Here is a 19,600-nt window from a genome sequence, read left to right as displayed (position 1 = left end):
CAATAATAATCCAACCATCTATAAAATTCTGTCCCTGTTACCTGTTATTCTGCATACTAGGTCTACGATTAAGTTATTGCGAAGATCAGGTAATTGTGTGTGTGTGTGTGTGTGTGTGTGTGTGTGTGAATAGAGATCTTGTCAATAACTTATTTTAAATAGATGTGAATGTTACTTACAGAACATGTAAGACACAATAGCACAAAGTTGTCTCCGTGGGTATGTAGCTACTCAAAAACCTCTGCTTAGACGAAATAACCAAACAAAAAGGCTTAAAGTTAAATGGCCATCGGATTTCAAACAATGGGATGAACAAAGATGGAAAAAGGTATTATTTACAGATGAATCCAAATTCAAATTGTTTAGCAACAATCAACGGTAGTTTCTGTTCGATGACAGAGAACTGTATCATGGCCTACAGAGAAGCATGCTGGGGGAACAATACAAGTGTGTGTTGCATCTTAGCCAGTTATATTGGAGATCTACTTAAAAGTGATGTCACCCTGATCACTAACATTTCCAAACAGATTCTTATCCATCATGTCATCTGTTGGGCAGGAATTAATCTTCCATCAATACAGTGATATCAAGCATGTAGCAAATGTGGTGATACTACACCTAGAAGGTAGAAGTAGCTTGGCCTGCACGACGTCTCGATACGAATGTTGAATATATAGAAACTGAGAAGGTCAAACAGTAATTAAGTAATTTGGCTGAATTATGTGGAATTGTACTGGAGATTTGAAACAATATTTCACAATAATGCACTGATAAACTTATGATAACATAACAATAAGGTATGCATTTTTTCTGTAATAATGATAAAGTGACAATTTACTTGATATTGCTCATTTTTTGTGACTCCTGCATGTATATCACTCGTACGTTTCTGTAATTATTTCCGATACTATAAGTGTATACACACACATACACAACGCAAGAAATATGTTAACTTAATGTCTAAAGGAAGGAGGGTGTAACAACATTTATATTTGATGATTTACGGAAATTTTACTCAAGAAGGCTAAAAAATAACAAAAAAAAACAAACAAAAAGAAAACGTCACACATACAAAATAGGCAAAAGTAAAACTAGGGTACAAATTACAATGGAAGAAAAGTAAAATATCCTAATAAAGAGAAGTGTGTATAATAGTGGAACCTATACAGCGGTAGGGCTACACCTTCTGTCTGAGCTAACCTCAAGAAACAAATTTCGCATAGGACATAAAATTAGAATTTAAATATTATTAAAACATGTTGATGCCCAAGCCCACAACAATCTACATTTAAAACTACCACACACCCAATAAAAACTCAACCGCCTCATTGACCAAATGTTTATATGAAGGATCTTAAATAACCAAGACTTGCCAGCTAAGCAACAGGCACCAATGATCAAAGAATGTCTTCAGGTACTTGGTTGTTTCTTTTTTTTAGAATTCTTGTTTGTTTGAAGCTAAGCACAAAGCTACACAATGAGCTATCTGTGCTCTGCTCACCACGAGTATCGAAACCCGGTTTCTAGTGTTGTAAATCCGCAGATATACCGCTGTGCCAATGGGGACATTTTATGAGAAGCTATCCTACATCTATTAGAATGGTGGACGTAAAGATGAAAACGACCAAATTACATAGATAGTTTACATATAGTTTGCAAACCATTTGAAATCTGAATCCCTTTGATAGTTAGTTCTGGTAAATCTGAAATTATAAAATATATACAACTTATATGGTGATCGGAATTTTCGGTTTCTTTAGAAACCTATAATTTTCTTTGATGTTTCTGTTCTCAATTTTTTGGATTTCATTCAAATTTTGTGACGATTTGTTGCTTCAGTTATTCGCAATTTGGAAGAAACTGAAAATACGGGCTCTCCATCAAGATGCACATCGAGATGAAAAGAAACACGTTTGAAGTAATGCGCGTCGAGATGAAGAGAAACACATTAGAAGTCATGCGTGTCGAGATGAAGAGAAACACGTGTGAAGTAATGCGTGTTAAGATTAAGAGAAGGCCCGTTTGTTATGATGGTTTGTCTGAGGCAACTTGTCTTCTTTCCCTTTACCACTACGTGTCTGGGACTTGCCTTGCCTTCACGTCTCATTTAGATTTGTTTACCTTTAGTTAAAACCTTAACTTTTCCAAATAATTCATAATTGGCTCTAAGAACATTAATCCATACGATATAAATTCACCAATACCTCAAGCGAAGGAAGATTGCTTAACCTTTGGGCACCCCTGATGATTAATTATTTCTTTAGAAATTTTTATCATCAAATGCCAGATAGATAGATAGAATGATAAATTAAGAGAAGCAAGTTAAAAGTAATGTGCGTCGAGAGTAGAAGCACGTTAGAAGTAATGTGCGTCGAGAGTAGAAGTACGTTAAAAGTAATGTGCGTCGAGAGTAGAAGCACGTTAAAAGTAATGTGCGTCGAGAGTAGAAGCACGTTAAAAGTAATGTGCGTCGAGAGTAGAAGCACGTTAAAAGTAATGTGCGTCGAGAATAGAAGTACGTTAAAAGTAATGTGTGTCGAGAGTAGAAGTACTCTTCCAGTTTCATTTGCGTGCCGACTAAAGTTCATAAACCTAATATTCTGAGTTGTCTTGTGACATAAAAAAACAGGGCAAGTATAAACGAAATTTTGAAAGTTTAAATTTTGATGACAGATTTTTTTTATTCCTTATATAAATGTGTATATATTTCTGTAACACGAACCGATTACTTTGACAATCGAAGAAATTTAACCAAGCGACACGTACTGAATTTATAAGAAGCGTCATGTTGCACATTTTAACGAACAGAAGTCACCGAAAAAACCCGAATTGATAACAAATGCATAATAATAAACATTTAATAACAAAATAAAAAGTACGTTCATTTTGTTTAACCTTAAGACACTTTTACAATTTATATTTTAAAAAATGTTGTAACTACTTAAATACTATTACTCAGTGGAATAAGTAATTTCAGTGCTTCTTGTTAGAAATTTTGTTCTATCAATATCGTTCGTATTAGTGCAACGAAATTAAAGAGAACTGACAGAAACCAGCTGTGACTTGTCTTAATTTAAAACAGGCACAATCTTGAGAGTTGCTTAATATTTACGAAACTACAGCAAGCCCTTTACTTCGGTGTCGGTTACAAATTATTAATTGTGTGCTCAATATATATAGTGTTTATATTTTATATGTATATCCATTTCACGAATGTTGGTTTACTGATGTCTTTGTTGTGATTAGTAAAACGTTTGTAATACTATTGAAAATGAACCGTATGTTGACATTTGATTTAAATATTTTACATTGGTTTTACTGTAGCAAATAGAGACGCTACAAAAATACATAATCAAGGATATTTATGAAATGCTGTAAAGATGTTACTTACCTTATCTCATATAATTTTACCATAAATAAGTAGTCATCAATTAAGAACATTAAGTCGATTAATAAAACAGTTTTTTTAGAAAAAGCAAATAAGTCGCTTACAATTATAATTACGTCAAAGAGATAATTGATAGCTATGACTTCATAGTGCCATACTTTACACAAAATGTTATCAAAATTCCACCATACGAAGTACGAGATATTAGGTCGGTGCAAATGGAATTTTATCTATAAAAAACCTATACTATACGTTCCTAACATACATGAAACATTTCGCTGTACTGGTGTTTGGTGATGATTGATCCTGTACGTCAGAACTCTTCAAGGGTGAGACTTAATCGCAAGTAAACTGCCCCGTGTTGCCAACGTTACAGAAGTGCTGTCAACCAGAAGCTGAAGAACTGTTTATACTGTGTAGACTGTTTGTTTGTTGTTAAGCGCAAAGCTACAAAATTGGTTATTTGATCTCTTCTCACCGCAGGTATCCAAATCAGATTTTAAGCGTTATAAGCCTTCAGACTTTTCACTGAGCCACTAGGGGGCTACAAGTGTTTCTTGGCTAATCGGGAGGGGGTGAGACGGCCCTCCTGAAATTTCGTTCCTCCAAAACATTAATGTCGTCAATTAATCTGATTTTAGATTTGGCCCCCATTACCTATTATATGTCTCTTTACCCCCCCCCCCCACATCCCATTTAAGAAAAGCTGGAGCCGGGACTGATGGCTAAAATAAAAAATGGAATATTGTCAAATTAAAAGGCAGGAACCAGCAGAATCCTGATACACGCGGTCTGAACTTACTCAAAATGTTGTCTAGTTAACAAACAAAAATATATTACCAAAAATACATTTATTTTATTTTATTGTATTTCATAATGATTAATTACTGATAGATGAACGTAAGCATATATTAGCTCATTAATTTTCTTTTATGTTTAAAAACAAATGGTTTTAGATTTGGAAATATCAAACTAGTTTTCTTTGAAATACGAAAACTATCTAGTTAACAAGCGAAACCAAACTAAGTTTCTGACCCACCTGATATCATACAAAAAATAATGCCTACCTTTCAATGTGTCGCTGATCCAGCCGAGCGTGTTATCCTAACAATTCTTTAACAACAACCACCGGCTGGAGTAATTAATATCCAAATCTAAAGCGGTGGTCCACAGGTGGATGACCAATACTCGAACAGAAGAAATGAACGCCACACCAGCCACTTTCTAACCATATACCGCTAGCCGTGTGTCAGCAGTCTTGTGCGCTAACGCCGAGGTTGAGAATATACGAGAATAAAATCAGCTGCGCAGAAGTCCTTGGAAAAGGCAAGCCGGAACTTTAATGAGGTTCATACCTCTTTTTTTGTTTTTATTTTTTATATCATCACGGGATTTCACGGGTACAGTAAGAACACAAGTCCAAACACCTCTCAGTCAACATGCATATATCAATTTCACATTCACGTGATACGACCCTTTGGGACCCCTTGTGTACCCGTTTTCATCTCAACTTCTATCTTGTCAAGTACGTACAAGCTGAGTGGCAAATTAAAGAAGTAATAACGTCATCAAGGTCCTAGTTGTCATCCAACCAGACTCGATGTCTTCTTTTGTCTTGGTGGCACAGGATGCTACTAAAGTCAGTTTAATAGTAGATAAATAATATGTACTGTTATACTGAGCACCGCACGTGTCAAACACATATATATTTTGTTAGTTGTGTCTTTTATGTCGTCTTAGCAACAACAGGGTAAAAAATATCGAATGTTGCTAATTAGACTTTTATAAATAGTTTATGAACACAGTGGAATTTTGTAATTTATTCATGGCAAGTTTTGTCAGACATTACCTACTCAGATATATATATATATATATATTGCAGTAACGGTTCGCTAACCCTGATTCACAGTCTAGACCAGTGCTTTTCAACCTTTTCCAATATAATTCACCACTAAGTTTTTCAAACAGCTCACTCACCCCAGTTCGAAAAAAAAAGACAAAAGTACTATAATAAAATGTAAAATTATTTATTATGACTTAAATGTACATCAAACTATAATTAGAATGAATACAAAATATAAATGTATTTATCAAACTACAACTAGAATAACTAATAATAACTAATGAATTTTTTGCTCTTGAACTTGCTGTATAATTGATAATACTCATTCACCCTGATTCTGAGCTCATTAACCCCTGGGTGAACCATTCACCCAATTGAGAAGCGTTGGTCTAAGGCATGCGTCGCCCACCACAAAGATTTTTTGTCCAAATATTCTTGCGAGTTGAAATGTTAGCTATAACAGTGTTATAAAATTTTGTAAGCATTTTCTTATTTTTAAGGAATATATTATAAATCAAAAAGGATATCAAATGAATATAGAATGATTGCAATTAGTTTAAGTGTTGGAAGTTTTCCTTACTACTTAAGAGTTTAAAATAATCAAGTAAGAAACATTATACATTATGTAGTTACTACAAACTGGTGTGTTACAGAAAAAATGCACACTTTCATGATTTTGGGAGTCATAATGTGCAGAATTTGAAAATCTTAAAAGACTAAATCAGATAGAGGTTGTTCGGGGAGGGAAGGTTAACTCTAATGGGGTCATCTTGGAAACCAGCTGATTATATCCACTTGTTATATTGTTCGGAAACTGTATTTCGATGCATTAGTTCAAGTCATTTGAGGAGCTGCACTAGCGGATTGAAACTTCGTCTTAAAGCAAATCCAAACACTTGGACGAAATCCAACCTGATAAATACTTGCCTAGCGGGCTGGGATGTCTCTACCCAGCTTAAAAGATTGGTGAAATCCTTCGTAGCTTAAAAGATTTAAATATTGTTCAGTGAGATTGGGAACATTGTCCTCCTATCTGAGAATGAAGCCAATTATAAAGGTTGCCTCTGCATGACGAGAACCAAAATACAAGCCCATTCTTGTCAGACAATGAGGCCAGTTGTAAAGGTTGCCCCTGCACGACGAGAATCAAAATATAAGCCCGTTCTTGTCAGAAAATGAGGCGAATTGTAAAGGTTGCCTCTCTATAACGGAAACCAAAATAAAAGCCCGTTCTTGTCAGAAAATGAGGCTAATTGTAAAGGTTGCCTCTCAATAACGGGAACCAAAATAAAAGCCCGTTCTTGTCAGAAAATGAGGCCAGTTGTAAAGATTGCCCTTGCATGACGAGAACCAAAATATAAGCCCATTCTTGTTAATGAATATACAGATATTAAAAACCCCAAGCTTACTCTTTGCCCCCATTAAATAAAAAATCCTAGAAATGCCATAGCTTCCACCGAAACTTCATTTCAGCAACGAATAATCCAGTTTAAGTCCCTGGTTATCACATTTGGTAATGCCATGTCGGATTACGGAGTTTGTTCAAACGGTTTGTTTGAAACACAGCATTAGCCACGAATAGTGAGCGGCTAACGAAAACAGAATAAGACAGTGAGAGAAGGCCACGACTTTCCAACAGGCAAAAAGAGGCTTATCACGAAATGGAAGGAGTAAAAAAAGGTAAGCAAGCTTCTCATAGATGGCGAAACTGAGGCAGAAAATACAAGTAAGAGGTGCGCTTGTTCTCTTAGCTTTTATATTTGATGTAAGATAATGTAAAACGTAAAGCACATGTTTAAGGCATCAAACGTCATCACGATTATTAATGTTTCAAAGTAGATAGGGTGTAAAACCTTCAAATCGCTGTGTATCATACCCGATGTTTTGTTTCTTTGTTGAATCTTACGCAAAGCTACCCAGGTAATATCTATTTGCGTTAGCCGTACCTAATTTTGAATTCACTGGTTTTAAGGGAAGACAGCTAGTCATCACTAACCAACCCGCAACTGTGGGGCTACTAATGTTAAACCAAAAAGTGGAATTTGATCGCCACTCTTTTAGCGCACCAACATCCCTAACGTATGGAGTGCAAGTTTTCTTTACTAGCAACGGAGCTCGAACCATATATCCAAAATCCAGCGCGCTGACCACAGAGCCACACTCGGCCCCATAATTATGTCTGTCCATTCTAGTTTATTAGAGATTAAGCATTTTAATGATCTATCATTTCGCTTATTACATTTCAGCGGTGATTGAAAATGATCGGATAATGTGGATTCGATAAAGCTGAGGCCACTAAACAACTGTGCTATAAGTAAAATAATGTAAACGTTTTCTTAGAATTGAAATGCGTAATGTAGGGACACTTAAGACAACACCTATAATAATTTTCCAGTAGAATTTTGACACTCATTACAGAAAATTCAGCAGCTGTGTAGAGTGTAAGTACTCGCTACAAAAAATTCAACAGCTCAGTAGAGTGTAGATATTTGCTAGAGAAAATTCAGCAGCTCAGTAGAGTGTAGATACTTGCTACAGAAAATTCAGCAGCTCAGTAGAGTGTAGATACTTGCTACAGAAAATTCAGCAGCTCAGTAGAGTGTAGATACTTGCTACAGAAAATTCAGCAGTTCAGGAGAGTGTAAATACTCTCTGTAGAAATTTTGTTAGCCTACAGATCGCAGATTCCCTGCAAGGTTAATACGAGCAAAGAAGCATAGAATCTTGTTACACAATATCCACAAACTATCAGCGTAGACTTTCGCAACAGAAGATTAGATTAAACTACAAAACAAAGCAATGAATGTAAACGTTTTCTATAACATTTTCAGGTGACAATCATGCAAAGTGTAAAACCTTCACTGTGAGATCCAAATAATTAACATGCAGAGTTTCAACTTTTGGTACAACAGATTCAGGTGATTAACAGTATGTAGACTTGCTTTACAGAGCATTTAATAACACAGTGAAAGTTTTTGCTTTGTTAAAGTGAATAGGATTTTGTTATGGATGGTCCAGTTGCCATAAAATACATAATTAACACACAAGATTTTAACATTTGTAGGTCCATTTGGTGATGTCATGTGGTTGCTACTTACTATCACTTTTAATTAAAGAATACAGGGATAGCATTCTAAAACTTGTTGATATAAAAAAGATAAATTATTACCACAAGATCTAATAGGTTAAAATATACATCACGTTTCTGAACAAAAGTTTCAAGAAGGTGTGTCCAAAAAGAGGTAGGTAAACATTTAGAAAAAAAAACGATCAAGGCCGACCGAGTTATTTGAAATTGATAAAGGTAATAAATTATAATTAAGATGTTTGTTTGACATTGGTTAAATATTGCTGTTTCTAAGTGAACTTTAATTGTAAAGATTTTATGTATGTGTGTATGTATAAGTGAAGAGACAGAGGAATTGTTTCAATATAGAATTTCGAATCTAGTTTCCGTTATTACATTGATACTATTTCTGCTGGTTTGCTTAACTCTGTGAAGTAATTAACACCGAAAACAGTCAGTATGGTGTTTGTCATAGATAGGCAATTAAAATATCTTCATTACGGTAGAAGTCTAGATAGAATGATTTTTTAAAACTCTTATAGTAACAAAGTGAGTATTAGTTAAATAGCCACGTTTATGTGCATTACATAATTTTAGATAGCTTGTTCCGCCATCTCTTGGCACAAATATTAAACTTAACTGAAGGTAGAAAATTGATTTTTCTCTTGAAATCCTCGATCAAAGAGTACAAGTGTTAATTCATTTGTTAACAATAAAAAAAAGGAATTTACATTTTCATCGTCTTATAGACAAATAACATTAAGTGAACGCAATTCTGCAAAAATAAGAATTTGTTTAAATAAGAACATATGGTCAGGCTGAGGACGGCTATTGCTTTTTTGAAAGATTTAGAAAAGTTGGAATATGTGTAGCCAGATTGTAAGAAAAACTGAGGTAACACTGTTCACGGTCTTTTAGTACTAACCAGCTTTAAGAAAAGAGGATATAATCATTTATAGCCAGGAAATACGTTAGGGCTAATGAAAGAACAATAAACATCATTGTTCGCCAGTATATAATAAATAAACAGTAAGGCAAGTAAATCAGAAAACCGTTGATAGTCTACAACAGTCAAAGCATTAAATAAATTAGGAATAATAATGGAGGTAACATATGAGATTCAAAGATCTTAGAAGCCATTAACAACATTTTTTGTTCATTGTGAAGATACCTAGGGAAGGGTGGTAGTATTGTTGGTAGTCAGAAAGATAGAGAACGGTCGTATTATTGCTAGCCAAAAAGATAGGGAATGGTAGTATTGTTGCTAGCCAGAAAGCTAGAGAAGAGTAGTATCGTTTTTAGCCAGTAAGAATGAAAGACAGGGGAAAAAGTGTGAGAGACATAACATTGTTGTCAGTCAGTAGCTGAAGAAATCTTATCAAAAATTGATAACATGGTTAATAACCAAAAAAGATCTATCTAGACGGAATGATGTTGTTTACTAATAACAGAAAACTCTAGCTAGGAGAGAATAGTCTTCGTTGTCAGTAAAATAAAAAATAAAAAAATTAGCCAGACAAGGTACTGTACCTAGTCGGTAAAAAGACAATGATTTGGTTAGGCAGAAGCGTCGCTAGGCGCTAGGGTTATAGAGAAGGTTAAATATTGTTGCTAAACAGATATTTTCAACAATCAAAGCCTACTCAGCTTTTGTTTTGCGTTTTTCTACATGTAAAACCAAGGTTAGTAGACGAAATACGAAGGTCTTATTCTTTGTATTATTCTTAACTTTCCATATGAATTAAGTTTTATAGTAACGTGTTAGTGACAAAGTTATTCGTTAGTGGAATTTTCATGTTAATCAGCTCATAAACTTAAAATAAATACCACTAGTTAATAAACTTGGAAAAAGTTTATTATAATGCTATTTCAATATTTATGATGGGATCAGGAAAATAAACATTTTTAAAACTAAAAATAAAATACTAAGTATTTACTGATGGAAACATACTTTCAGCTGTTGTGGCGATCTGTAACAGCACTTCATAAAGCAAAACGACTGGTACAATACCTTAACTAGAACCAAAGAAATAAAAATATCAATTTATCTGAAGACCGGAGATAAAAAAATAATTAGGAGCCTAAAGTCTCGACATTTATGGCCAAATTATGCCATTAAATCAGGAGTTTGCGTGATGGCGAGAATTCCCAAGGGACACCACGACAACTCAGGAGTTTAGATGCATACTGGAATAGTTAGAAAGCTTTTCAAAAGAACGTTATTTTTTTATCACTCGATATATCGCCGGAAGCAATGTTTGTTCAATGAACTTTTAATGAGCCCAATATCTTTCGATATGATCACATTCCAACAGATATTACTGAGAAGAAAATAAAGAAGTATAGAAATAAATGACTGAACATTTTTAAACGTCTATAGAATAATGATTCTTATTGAAAAAAAACAACACACAAAAAAACACGAGATATATACAAAAGTCAGCAACCTTTTAAGCAACTTCAGCTAATGTTGTTTACTTGGCAAAGGCGTGTAGTTAAGAAATGTGAGAGTGTAGCTACAACAAGAACAAATTAGGTTTGTGATGCTCCTTCTAACCTACCTGTCGCCACGAAAGAATCTTACTAACCAAAGGACATTCCCCCCTTCTTCTTAAAAGGAACAACAAACAAACAAAAAATACATCTGCCGTTTACGTGATTTTTATCAAAAATGGTAGGCCTGTTGGTTTCTAGAGCTTCATCAGCTTTTTGACATTTAAATTATGATACTTGAGATTGATTTTGAAATGAGAAAATATATTTTAATCGGTATTTTAATCAGGATATAAATTGTAAAACACATTAGCCCAATAATTATACTTCCTGATTTCGTACTTGATCAGAAATTATTATTATTATTAGTTATTTGCTATTTACCAATATTTATATTTATCATTAAACACGTATGTTTGTGTAATATTCACAAAGTTGAGAGATTTTATGTTTTCAGGTTCCTACACAATGGGCTGTCCATCGCGGGGGTCAGACTTCAGCGTTATACGACAAGTTATTGTTGTTCGTTTTTTAGCATAAAGCTACACAATGGGCTATCAGCGTTCTGTCCATCGCGGGGAATCGAACGTAATTCCGGGAACTTTCTATTGACTCACTGGAAGACAAAAAAAAAAAACGTCTTTTTTAATTATTAACCACGTTTATACACTAAGGACTCTGTGCTGTGTCTACCACAGGGATCGAACCTCGTATTTTATACTTATAAGTTTCACGCTTACCACTGAGCCACCGGAGGGCAAGGTTGTTGTTGGTTTTTTTCTAACTGCAAAACTACACAGTGAACTAACTATCTGTACTCTATACACTACAAAAAATTGAACCCCAGATTTTAGCGTTGTAAGTCCGTAAAGTTACAGCAGATTGAATGGATTATTTCATTGTCATTTATCGACAGTCCAGCGGTAGTATTTTAAGTAGTTTAACATGTTCCACGCCTTTTCAGTTCCTCCATATAATGACCGACAACGAGTAATCATTTCAGCAGTTTAAGTAATTATAAATTAGTTTCTACATCTTAAGCAATTTAAATTCAAGCAAGTTCTTCAATAGCTCTGCAAAGGGCCTTATTAATCTTTTCATTAAGTTTACAACGTACTTACATTGTTTCTAATCAGTACAAGATAAATGTGTAGATAGGAGAGTATTGTTCCTTGTCTATTTTTGATTCGAACTTCACGCATATCCTATATTTCTTCATTTATTTATGTTTTAAATTCGATTTGATATTGAAATTCTTCGAAAGATTATACTCAATTTCATAACCAATCTTCAGGTTTTCTAAAGTGTAAACGAAACAATATTTAAAATGTGAGTGAAAATCATCTGGCCAGAGCCAATATTTTTAAGAACATGCAAATTGTCACTAACGTTACCACAGTAAACGTTTCACTGATAACATTGGTAAATTTATATAGTTAGAAAATTTGAAGAATAAATAAGAGAATAAATTTTAATAGATAAAACCTCTTGCTACAACAAGAAATACTGGTGAATGTAATGTACATTGTATTGATGAATAAAACAACAGTTGAAATATTGAATTATGGGAAATCTTCCTTATGTACAAAAAAGCATTTGAAACTAAAATTTAAAATGAATAGAAATAAGGGATTACTTTTATGAAAATAGGCAACTATATTCTCGTTTTTTTCTTAGCGATATTTTAGATTTGTTTTGTAGATAAAATACATTTATTTGGTTGTTAATTCTTTCTCATGAATGTTTTTCATACTTTGTTTTATTTACTTAAAAACGTATGTGCTACAACTCTTCTTGCACATATTAGATTGTTACAAAGCGATCAGATCTTCTCTTCATTGAACTGTACTGCTGTGTATAATGAAATAACAGTGTTATATATTATAGAATGCCTACTGTTTTACGTACTGGCTGATATTTCATTATACACAGCAGTACAGTTCAATGAAGATCTGATCGCTTTGTAACAATGCAGTGTAATATATTATAGAATGCCTACTGTTTTACGTACTGGCTGATATTTCTCTTTCAAATACTATAGTTTTTATAATCTTCTTCTAATGCAGTAAACTGATTTTTTAATTATTTAATGTACCAGAATAAGGTTTTTTGTTTCGATAGCCCAGGTATTTTTCGTTTTGAAATATGTAATTACTTTGTATTTGGATTTATCACATAGCTTCATTTCAAATATTTAGTGAGCGCCTGAAGAGGCCACCACTATCAAATAATGGAAATATAAACAAACAAAATGTCTGACGTTGGTTCCTGTGTCACGAGTATACAGAAATTTTTAGGTGGGATAAACATAGATAGCTTTTGAAGTTTGATAACAGACTCGTTGACATACAACAGTAGTCAGTAAGGAATTTTAAGTTTGAATGTTATATCACTATTTGGTATAATCGATATTCAGTTGATCCTTCACTAGTCTTAACAAAATATGACGACATCAACCGGGCGTGGCAGTTTTATCAAGAGGTATTTCCTTGTATTTGTAGTACAATCTCTCAAAGCTGCTTTGCAATCGATACTATACATTTTTTAAATTGATTTAGCATCAGGACTTTGGTCTGCTCATTTCATAACTTATCATCACTAACGCCTTCTTTCTCCTCTAAATATCTCTTATTATTATGTTTTTGGATCATTATCCTCTTGCTAAATGTCAAAATTAGCGGGTATTGAAATGCGAACCAGGATGTGGTATTCCTCCTTCTTGGTGATATCTAATCATATCTCCCATCCCTACAACACAAACAAACACTACACACCATTTTGGACGTAGCTTTGTTTAAAGTTCACATTATCGTGTCTCCGCACAGACACTCTCCATGAATTAGGAAAAACTCAATCTTCAAAGTATTTCGTCAATCTGTAGCACATTACCTATATCGTGTCTTCACGTTTTGTGAAATTTAGTAAATTTAAACGAGTGATAACGTTCACAAGTGAAATATCAAACTTTTTTTTTTCATTTTGCTGCAACGTTTATACAACAATCATTTTACTGCTTTGTTTGTTTAGAATTTCGCGCAAAGATACTCGAGGTTTATCTGCGCTAGCCGTCCCTAGAGGGAAGACAGCAAGTCAATACCACTCACCTCCAAATATTAGGCTACTTTTGACCGTCACATTATAACGTCCCCACGGCTGAAAGGGCAAGTATGTTCTGGGACGGGAATCGAACTCGTGACCCTTAGATTGCAAATTGAATACTCTAACCACCAGGCCATGCCAGACTCTCCCATTTTCTTCCAACCACCTTCGAAAAGTTCTATTGTTCATTTTAATACCATTAATGTCCTTCATTTATATTTAGGGAAGTTTTAAATCGATGCCATGTGGAAATGTTTCGAATGACGCTGAATATTTTTTTTTAATTCTTTAATTCCCATTTGAAGCAAAGCATTCTAATACTCTTTGAACCTTTCAAGCAAGTAGACCGTGAAGTTTATTTTCACTAAAAGTAAATTAACTGTTATTATTGTTTTTATTGCTTAATTCCAAATTATTTTTCCATATCCTTCCTAGATTCAGCCATATTGAAATTTGGCAAGTCTTTGGATGGTGTTAATCCTATACCAGTAATTCATTGCAATTAATTCAATTAAAATAAACGTGGCTTAAAACGAGTGTTGAAAAAAATACATCATTATTAAAACATGCACCAATGGATCAAGTCCAACCCAGATCAATGGACTATCTGTGCTCTACCCACCGCGGGTATCGAAATCTGATTTTTAGTGTTATAAACTCCTAGACTAACAGCTAAGCCATCAGGGGGGAAGATACAGCAAGAGTAGCATCAACAATGCTCTCACAACAATGGTTTTTGTTATTACAGATATTTTATATCAAAAGAAGTACACTTAATATTTTGGGCTCAAACTTTATTCGTTAGGGTAAAAAAAGTTAATTAAAATTCGATTGTATATTTTAAGTTTAATGAAGCCGCTGATATATATAATGTTTCGTCAAGATATCTGCAAACTTCTTATTGTAAGGCAAATTTCAATGTTTTGATTTTAATAGACTTGTATATAATATTTATTCACATTGAGAGTAAGTTCCTTAATTGGATAATCTTGCACGATTTGAGTTTATCAGACTCACAAATATATTGTATGATACACATAAAAGTCTCTCCGCGATGACTGTAAGCTGCCGAATTTTTACATACTTACGTATTTCTAGTTTGTTGACTCACTTGGTGTCACAGCCAAGTAAGTCTGGTCATACACTAGGTGGAAAACGATAACAGATGCTTGAGAGTTAATACTTGAGTTAAGAGGGATCGCCTCAACAGCTCAAATTCTATAACATCATTTAAAAACTACTATTAAAGAGAAGTGGATATCATACTTACCTCATTATCGTTATCCCTTTTAGCTACCGTCATGAAGTCTTCGCACACGTAAAAAAATTCACCTTAGCCCGGTGGATGACGCTGTTACCAGCGCTCATCAGCTTACCCTCGTCTAGATCGATATCTTCTGGAGGTTACACGAGTGTTACCCTGCAACAATAAAAAAAAAAGCAAAACAAAAACCGTGACTTAAGGCGTTACAGCTTTTAAAAACATAATGCACTACGGTCATACAAAACACGTGATATCAAAACTTTCTCGTACAGCTAAAGAGCTAGTTAGCTGCTAATTTGAATTTATGCAAATTACAAAGTTGTACACAGAAAGTTCCTAACAAAATAAATAAGATAATTGTTTTGTATACTTTGAGAGAGAAAGAAAGATCAGAGAAGGATAGTGATACAGTATTAATATTATGGTGATTACCAATTTTTACGTTATTTTATGGAGCAAGAAAATTACAAAGAACTTTTTAAAAAATTTAACCACGTGACTTGAGAAATTTAACTTTTTACTATAGTAACCGATTTCCTTCTAGTTTTGTTTTGTGTTGTTTTTTTTTACCAAACTCTCAAAAAGGATTAAATATTTCTATTAGGGAATTCGTGTCTTTGAAAATATATTTAGGATAAGAGTTCCATATGGCACCCCCACTCAATTTAAAAAAAAAAATCATCAAAGTAATATTTATGTATTAATAAATCATATTAATAGTATGATCTGATAATTTTAATACATTATTATACCACTTACTTCATTAATTAGATGTACAATCTTATTGGGGATAAACTTTACAAATGTCTTGTATAAAGGCATCAAAAAGGCTACTTTTATCACAATATAATGTTCTCCACATGTATTCACACAAATGCTTGTCAAAGCCATGCCTCAATTTTTCTAATACGCCCCTTAAAATAAACCCTTTTCAGAATCTTTTTTATCCAGGCAATTCTACAATTTTTGGGTGGGGGTGCCATATGGAACTCTTTTCACATTTAGCCTTATAACTTCGTTACAAAATTTACTTTTACTCTCAGTCTCAAACGAATAACTAGTTTTGATTGAGTTTGAAACTAAAGTTATAATATAGAAATATTTTTACTGAAACTTGCATAACTTGAGAACTAGACATATTTAGTAACAAAAGAATGAAATTAATAAGATACAAAACTAAGATTTGAGTTTGTGGTAAATTGTTTAAACTCAATTTATATACGAGTATTACTCTACATACTCAGATAATTACCAATCAAATAAGTCTAGTTCTAACACTAGTACTAGTAGTAGGAGATTTTTACGTAACTAATAAGTTTAGTTCTAACACTAGTTGTAGGAGATTTTTACGTAACTAATAAGTCTAGTTCTAACACTAGTACTAGTAGTAGGAGATTTTTACGTAACTAATAAGTTTAGTTCTAACACTAGTAGTAGGAGATTTTTACGTAACTAACAAGTCTAGTTCTAACACTAGTTGTAGGAGATTTTTACGTAACTAATAAGTCTAGTTCTAACACTAGTACTAGTAGTAGGAGATTTTTACGTAACTAATAAGTCTAGTTCTAACACTAGTACTAGTAGTAGGAGATTTTTACGTAACTAATAAGTTTAGTTAGGTGAAGCTTATTATAAAACAGCCAAAAAGATATTAAAAATTTTAAATACGAAAACAAAGTGAAAACGTAAAACTTATAGTAACGAAGTTAATATTTAAAAAATCTTAAGTAGGTTATCCCCGATGTTAACGCTTTTTTTTTTTTTTTTTTTTTTTTTTTTTTTGTAATTAACAGAACGGAATTAATCTCAAACCGTGTTAAAGTTACTATACGGTTTGATAATACCCCTCTTTTTTTTTTTGCAGTCTTGAGCATCGACTTTGCACCACGTTGACCCAATTGAAGTAACTGGCTTAATTTTTGGTCGCTATTTAATTTTCGAACCAAATGTTTTCTAAGTTTTGTTTTCGCCCACATCACGCGAAGCATTGGATAACAATAAACCTAATAACAGTGATAAAAATCATGTAACAAAGCTGATAATCTTGATTAAAATCATGTTAGAGTTGGACTGAAGTATGTTTTTTACGGCCTGATTTGAAATCCATAATAGACAAAATTATGAGAAATGTAGAAAAAATATTTGTAGTCTAGCATTATTTTTACTACGATTATTAGGCTTAATGTTTTCCTATTTTAGCATAAATATCTCCTGAAAGATTGTTAGCACAGATATCCGAAAGTAGTGAAAGAAAAAAAAAAAACGCTATAAAAATAATATATTTGTTACTGCACATAATTAGGTTTGATTAAACAATATTTAATGGTGTCAAACTGAAACTAAATATGTTACTTATTAAAACACTAAGTTCAACATTTAAAAATACCGCACACTTGTCATGGTTTTCTTCTTACCTACAAACTTGACTACCTACAAACCTCGTAACCGTTTTCCATCACTAACTAAATATATTAAGAACTGCACTGTGTTACCAAACAACACAACATTCAAGAAATGCTTACACACAAAGAAGCATCTGGAGTCTGGAAGTCTTGACTTGAGGGGAAGGGAGTGTCACAGACTCTGTAAACACCCAAACAACCGTCAGGGTAGGGAAAGAGAGACTGGATGGGAAAGTGTACACATATTACTAATGTGAAATGTGGGATATCGTTTCTGAGGGTTGTTGATAATAACAATACTTTAAAACTCTAAATTTAGATGTCTCGATGACTGACTAATAAGATTCACGAGTATCTATAACTTATCTTGTGAGGGCTCTACTCCAGGATCGGAAATACAACACCGGAAATTATTTCAGAGAGAGTTACGGTTACGAAACAGTAGTGGTAAAATATTGAGACACTTACAGCTTTTCCAAAAACACCGTACAACAAATGTATGAACAATACTAACCTATCAACAGAGAGAGAGAGAAATTTTTTTTCTTTTTTTTTTAACGTGGACGATGTGAGACACGCTGTCAAAGCGGAAATGAGAAAACATATGTAAGTCGGAGTTGGCATTGAAGCTGATATGTTAACGTCCTGTGTCAGTGAATCTAAAAATATATCCCATCTGAAAAACAAACCAAGTAGAGGAGACTAATTCTGTGTAATCTAATGTAGAGACCGACATACGTAGTTACAAGATTAACTAGATTAAGGAAAACAAACCAAGTAGAGGAGACTAATTCTGTGTAATCTAATGTAGAGACCGACATACGTAGTTACAAGATTAACTAGATTAAGGGAAAACAAACCAAGTAGAGGAGACTAATTCTGTGTAATCTAATGTAGAGACGTCGGTAGTCGTAGTTACAAGATTAACTAGATTAAGGGAAATTTAGTTAATTTGCTTTAATCCAGTTTATTCATTAAAATTGCAAAATAGAATACTTACGTCATGTCCACCACAGGGATTAAACATCGAATTGTAGTGTTATATACATTCAAGCTTACGCTAAGCCACCGGCGGAGTAAGAAATATATATATATATATATAACTTTTTGTTGTTGTTGCTAAGAGCATAATATTGTTAAGAAAATAGCAAAATACAAAACTGTTCAGGAGTTATTTTTCTTATTGTTTTCGTTCTCTCAATGTATGTATTTTCAGAAGATTGTTGGGAAGTTCAGCTAGAAAAATGCTAGTAATTATACTTTGTGTTGGGAAACCGAAAATGCGTGCTCGGAATGGTTGAAATTAGAAAAGCGTGCATTGAATACTACCACCAGTCTCTGGCTTTGTGTGGTCTAATGGTTAGCGTGCTGGGCTGCGGGTCGAAGGGCGCATGGTTCCAACAGCGATCACGATCTGCACTTTCAGTTGTGGGGATGGTGTAATAGTGACAGTCAATCTTGTTACTCGGTTAATAGAAGCCGCATAGGAGGCGGGTACTGATGACTGGTTCATCTTCCTCTGATCAGTAGTTCTAAATGAGGGATGGCTATTTGCCTAAACCTTAGGGGCCTCTAATATGGTCCATGCGTTGTATAAGATGTCGTTCAGAATGTAAAAGACTAGTGCCGTTAGTTTCGTTTTTCTTAAAGGTGCTTATTTTCCAGATGGTCAACGGTAAGTTTATGGATTTACAACACTAAAATTTGGGATCCGATTTCTCATGGTGTAAAATGTAATATTCGTCTTGAATTCACTATACGTTTCAGTTTTCTCACGACAAATATTATTCTCAATACGCTTTTATCTGTATTCTCCACGCTGTAGAGAAACTAACTGTAATGACTGTAAGAATAGTTCAGACCAGTGCTTGTCAACTGGGTGAATGGTTCACCCAGGGGTTAATGAGATCAGAATCAGGGTGAATAAAAATGATGGGGTGAATGGCAGGATGAATGAATATTATCAATTATACAACAAATTCAAAAGCAAAAGAGTCATTAGTTATTGTTATTCATTCTAGTTGTAGTTTGATGTACATTTAAT

General features: G+C 33.7%; 1 protein-coding gene across 3 annotated transcripts in view; it reads right to left on the bottom strand.

The window, feature by feature from the left end:
* The window catches only part of LOC106458741 (FYVE, RhoGEF and PH domain-containing protein 1-like), a 57,117-nt gene extending 39,230 nt beyond the window's left edge, over nt 1–17,887 (bottom strand). The window contains exons 1-2 of one of the 3 annotated variants that reach the window (XM_022385047.1): nt 17,569–17,887; nt 15,161–15,310 (exon numbers count right to left, since the gene is read on the bottom strand). The gene's annotated coding sequence lies outside the window, so the exon portion shown is untranslated. Of the gene's footprint in view, nt 1–4,455; nt 4,898–15,160; nt 15,311–17,568 lie in introns of those variants that run through there. The other 2 variants (XR_002610418.1, XM_022385046.1) reach the window with 2 other exon arrangements.
* Between the last annotated feature and the right edge of the window lie 1,713 nt (nt 17,888–19,600).

This window comes from Limulus polyphemus, unplaced genomic scaffold, assembly GCF_000517525.1.
Source record: "Limulus polyphemus unplaced genomic scaffold, Limulus_polyphemus-2.1.2 Scaffold507, whole genome shotgun sequence".
Lineage (NCBI taxonomy): Eukaryota > Metazoa > Arthropoda > Merostomata > Xiphosura > Limulidae > Limulus > Limulus polyphemus.
This window is presented reverse-complemented; position numbering and strand designations above follow the sequence as displayed.